The following is a 5,825-nucleotide window of genomic DNA, read 5'->3' as shown; positions in this document are numbered from 1 at the left end:
AGAAAGAAAGAAAGAAAGAAAGAAAGAAAGAAAGAAAGAAAGAAAGAGAAGAAAGAAAGGGGAAGGAAAGAAGGAAGAAAAGAAAGAAGGAAGGAAGGAAGGAGGAACAAAGCTGTGTTGCCCAACTAGCCAGTTCCAATTGGGTCCCCAGTAGGGCAGCTCCTATTTCTACTTGTTTTTTTGTCCTTTGTTCTCAAAGAGGACCATGACATCAGGGAGGTGATACCATGACATGCAGGTGAATTGGATTTAAGTGAGGGAGGGCTGTGCAAAGTCACCAGCCTCACTTTCTCCTCCAAAGCCAAATGGGTCTAGTGGTGAGATATAGATCAGGACAACTGGGTGGGACCAAGTAGGGCCAACAGGGAGAAAGAGCTGAGATTCACAAGAATAAAAAAGTTAAACACACAAGGTTGAGAATAATAAGTACAGGGTCAGGGGCATGGTCAGTAAGTGCCAGAGGGACTCAGAGAAGAGAGATATCATCGTGTTCAATTCAGTTTACTTAATTACATAACCCTAGTGTGCAGAACTCTGTGCTGGGATGGGGGGGGAGGGGAGGGAAGAGGGAGGGCACTGGGGAGTATGCAAAATTACAAAGTTTAGATAAGACATAGACCCTGTCCCCACAAAGCTCAGATGATTAAAAAAACCTAATGATCAATGAATCACAGAATTCTACGTAAGGTTCAAAGGAGGAATGTTCTTATCTATAAGAAGAGACAATCATGGAAGGCTTCCTTGAAGAGGCAGTATTAGAACTGAACCTTGAAGGACTATCTATAAGTGACAATAGGAGAGGTGAGGGGGATGGCTTGGGCCCACATTTTCAGGGACCTGGAGAGGTCATAAGAATTCTAGAGGCACAAACAGGACAAAAGATTGACTCACATTTCTGTAAGGGCTTGAAGGTTTTCAATGGAGCAGCTAGGTGGCAGGAAGACTCATTGTCCTGAGTTCAAATGTGACTTTAAATACTTATTAGCTGGTGGACCCTGGGCAAGTCATTTAACCCTGTTTGCCTCAGTTTCCTCTTCTGTAAAAAATGAGCTGGATGGGGCAGCTAGGTGGAGCAGTGGATAGAGTACCGGCCCTGGATTCAGGGGGAACTGAGTTCAAATCCGGCCTCAGACACATAACGCTTACTAGCTGTGTGACCCTGGGCAAGTCACTTAACCCCATTGCCTAGCCCCCCCAAAAAATGAGCTGGAGAAGGAAATGGCAAACCACTCCAGTATCTTTGCCAAGAAAACCCCAAAATGAGGGCATGGAGAGTCAGACATGACTGAAAACAGCTATACAACAAAGATTTTCAAAGTGCTTTCTCCCTAACACCCTCAAACTAGGGAGTCCAAGGGTTATTATCACTGTTTTCCAGGGAGGTAACTCTGTAGGGGACAGAGCTCACAACTTGGTCACCATTGGCCAATCACTTCCCTGAGCCTCTGGCCATTCTTTCAGATTTGGCTACTAATACAGACATTTTAATGTACAGGTCAGGAAACTGAGATTCAGAAAAATTCAGTGACTTAGAAACTTCTAGAGCAGGTATTTGAGCCCAGATTCCCTGCTTTGCCCTGAATCCTGTGTTTTGGCCATGACACCAGGCTGGGGAACCTGCAATGGTGATTTGGAGGCAGAAGAAAGAGGATGGGTTGGCCATGGGGTCCCTCCTGAGGCCAAAGGCTATGCTGGGCCCTCACGGTCTGGGGCAGATACAGGTGAAATAGGGAGAGCCAGGAGGGGATGGTCACAGTCTGGCCTGGAAAGTCAAGCCTGCAGCAGGGCCACAGCCTTGTACAAGTTCAACAGAAGGAAGGGTGAGGCTGTACAGAGGACGGTCAGCCCCACCTTCTAGTGCAGTTGTGGAGAAGAGTCCCTCAGGGGTGGTGAGATGAAGCCAGAGAGCAGCAGTCACTATGGAAGAGAGGACGTACGAACCCTCCCAGCCTGGACCTAAGTGCCATTTGTCCCCAGCTGCTTATGGCTCAGGCACAGGTAGAAGGTTGGTAAGAACCAACCCATATGTGGGGCAGAAAGAAGAAAGGGGCAGGTAGGGCAAGGCTCCGCTTCTAGCCAAGCCCCTGGAAGTTCCCAGAGGCTAGTGGTAAGATGGTGCAGTGAATAGAGCGCTGGGCCTGGAGTCAGGAAAATCTGAGTTCAAATCTGGCCTCAGACACTTACTAGCTGTGTGACCCTGGGCAAATCATTTTACCTTGTTTGCTTCAATTCCGCCATCTGTAAATGAGCTGCAGAAGGAAATGGCAAACCACTCCAGCATCTTTTGCCAAGAAAACCCCAAATGGGGTCACAAAGAGTCAGCCACAAGTAAAATAACTGAACAACACAAACAGCGGTAAGAACCAGCTTCCCAGAGCCTGGGACCAGATGATACAAAAGGCAGAAACTAGCTAGAAGAGGATGTGAGAGGACAGCGCCTGAGGAAGGCACCAGCTCTGGTCACTTAAGTGATTTGCCCAGGCTCACAAAGCTACTAAGTGTCTGAGATAAGTTCCTCCACCTAACCGAGAAGAAAAAGAGAACTGTATATGAAAACACAAATCTCTGATCATTTGAAGATGAGGAGTGCTAGGCCTGGAGTGAAGAAGACCTGAGTTCAAATCCAATCTCAGACACTTACTAGCTGTGTAAGCCTGGGCTATTATCAACAACAACAATAGTTAGCATTTACATAGTACTTCAAGGTTTGCAAAGGTAGGCGCTATTATCCCCATTTTACATATGAGGAAACTGAGGCTGAGAGAGAGTAAATGACTTGTCCAGGGTCACTGTAGCTAAGTAAATATCTAAGGCAAGATTGGAACTCAGGCCATCCTGACAAGTCCAAAATTTGTGCCACCTAGCTACTTCTAGGCCAGCTGCTTTCTTATCTTTGTTTTCTTCATTGCCATATACATTTCGTTTTGTTAAGGCAGCACATTGGGGACTGTCATGTTAGAGTCCAAATATGATGGTTCAAATATCATTGGTAATAAAAAGGCATTTGCTACAAAAATCCCCAGAGATATTTTCCATTTTTCATCTTTTTGTTGCCCTCTTTAGTTTCCTCCTTAGATGCCCTTAGGATGATTTGGCACAGCTAGATCTGTCACCAAACTTGCTGTAAAGTTATTTTTCTTGTTATTTTATCAGCAGATTATGTTTATAATCTTCCACCATCCCCTCCCATATGATTTTAACAAAACAGTCTGTGTTCTGAGCCTATGTTGCCCATAGCTACCATATCTTTTCATTTGGCGAAGAAATCAAGTATTTGTCTTCGAAGGCAGTTTGTAGACTCTTTTGGTCTTTTTTATGGGAAGTGATTTACATCCATTAAACTTCCTTAGCAAATTGTACTTATCAATATCTGTTCTTCTATCATCTCCATTTCCCTTTTTTCAGCCTCAACAGCTTGTTTCAATAGGTCAGGCTGGAGGTGCCTTAGTTACATGCTATACTGCCATCATTTTTATTTCTTTCTTGTTTGATCTTGATTTTCATCTTTGCCCAAATAAGTCAGAGCCAGTGGTCTGGCTCTCTTCAGACTTTGGGATTTGGGAGTGACTTCCAGATCAGTAACAAGGCATTGGTAAAAAAAAGAAACAATTTCATTTTTTGGTGATGTTTTCTGGTGCTTGCCATGTTCCATGGCTCCCAAATGCTTTTTCAAATTAAAAAGAAAAATCAATGCTGTACAGACAAGAGACTTCTTGTATTGTCTACAAGCTGCTCTTGTTTCGAACTGCTAACGCACGTTTTCCACCATTTTCCACCATCTTCCTCTATGCTCACTTTTGCAGCTCTGAAGATACCAAATATTAATGTGCATGCTCTTTCAATTTAGAGCAGCCTCCCAAGTTGTTCACAGAATTTCCCTACCTCCTCATCCTTTGACACAGATGTAGGGAAGTCAACTGTGATTATTTTCATGTTGGTCTTTTTGCAACGTGTTATCATAAGCACTAAAGACGCAATAACCAGATATCCCTTGAAATGATATCTTCTGTCGCCCTTGGTCACAAGATCATAGCAACTCTACCGACGTCTTTATTTGCTTATTCAAAGAGAAACCCTGAGTCATCTTACCAATGAGTTGCAATTTCCCTTTGTCCTCTGACTTCACTTCTGACAAGAATGTTCGACTTGATATGATTCAGTTCCTTTAGTATGTCTGCTTTTTGGCCACTGGACAAGGAACTGACATTCAGAAGACCAACAGCTAAGTTAAGTTAATATTTCTAGATAGTAGAAAAACTGGATGATTATTAGTACCCTGATTAGGTCCTAAACAATGGGTCTTCTTTTTTTTTTTTTGGTTGAAGAATTTGCCATCAGTGCGGCAGCTGACTTTGATGCCCTGTTTGCCCTCATTGAAAGCTGTTGACAACATGGCTGAAAACATCATGCTAAAAAGCATGGGATCAAGCACACAGCCTTGGGTGAGTGAGAGAGCATAAGAGCATTGTCCATTATCCAGAACCCGGGCAAGCACAATGCTGTGAAACTCATGTACAATGCTGATGAACTTCCCTGGGCAACCACATTTTGACATAATTTTCCATAATGTTCCTAATGAAACAATCAGGTTTTTAGTGACTACTAAAACGGTAGCTCTGAGGCAGCTAGGTTGCTCAGTGGGTAGAGCACTGGGCTTGGAGTCAGGAAGACCTGAGTTCAAACCTGGCCTCAGAAACTTACTAGTCACTTAACATCTGTTTGCCTCAATCCACTGGAGAAGGAAATGGCAAACCACACCAGTGTCTTAGGGTTGAACTAGATGACCTCTGAGGTCTCTTGCACCTCTAAATCAATGGTCCCATGAGTCTACCATTTTGCCAGGAATAGAAGTCGAGTTAACTGGTGTATAGTTCTCAGATGCCACCTTCTTCTCTTTAAAAAAAATTAGTAATTTGCCCAATTATAAGCCTACAGCACTTTTCCTATATTCCAAAACTTTCTCATGAGCTCAAAGAGTGGTTCAAAAATCACATCTACCAATTTCTTCAGTACTCCAGAAAGGAGTACATTTGGCCTTGCTAAGCAGGTAATTTTCTTGTCTTCTTCCCAAACCAAACATCATTTTCCTAGGTAGAAGAGCTGAGTAGTTCCACCTTCTCACCCTTGCTTGTCATCATCCTGTCTCCCCTGAATCACAGTGCTATCCTCATTTTCCTTATCAAAATATTAGACCAGAAGATCCTGCCTCTCCTTTCTCTGAAGCTTTTGAAATCTGCTCTACCCAAACATAAGCTGTATGTTTGACTATATATGGCTCTCCTCTCCTTCACATCACAGACTTGACTATGTAGTGGCTGTTTGTCCCCAGGGTTTCTATCATTTCTACCTCATCAATTAACCTCTTTGTTGGTGAGAGTCAGATCCAGAATAGCAGTTCCTGTTTTCATTTTTACCACCTTTTGAGGCTTAACTATAATAATCACTCCTCCTGGGCTCAGAGAATTCACCATCTCCATCTCTGTTAAGGGGGCCCACTCAGCTCTGGATCTATTTGGACCAGGTTCATGTTCGCAGAAATCTGGCTCCCACAGAGAGATCCCTGACATTTTATGCCCTCCATCCCAGAGCCCCATTGAAAAGGATTTAAAGCTTAGGTTTGGCTCATGTTTGGGCCTCCTCAAAAAGAGTAGTAGAAAGGTACTGGAAGTACAATACAAATCAGGTATAGGACAGATATTAATTTCCTCTATAGGAAAGAAATACTTTGTGAAGGCTCATAAGTGTGTACTAACAGAAAAACTTAAGCATACTAGATGAGATCTTATAAAGCATTTATGAAGAGTTTACTGTGTGCCAGCGCCGGC

This window comes from Vombatus ursinus, unplaced genomic scaffold, assembly GCF_900497805.2.
Source record: "Vombatus ursinus unplaced genomic scaffold, bare-nosed wombat genome assembly UNPS02014820.1, whole genome shotgun sequence".
NCBI classification, from domain to species: domain Eukaryota; kingdom Metazoa; phylum Chordata; class Mammalia; order Diprotodontia; family Vombatidae; genus Vombatus; species Vombatus ursinus.
This window is presented reverse-complemented; position numbering follows the sequence as displayed.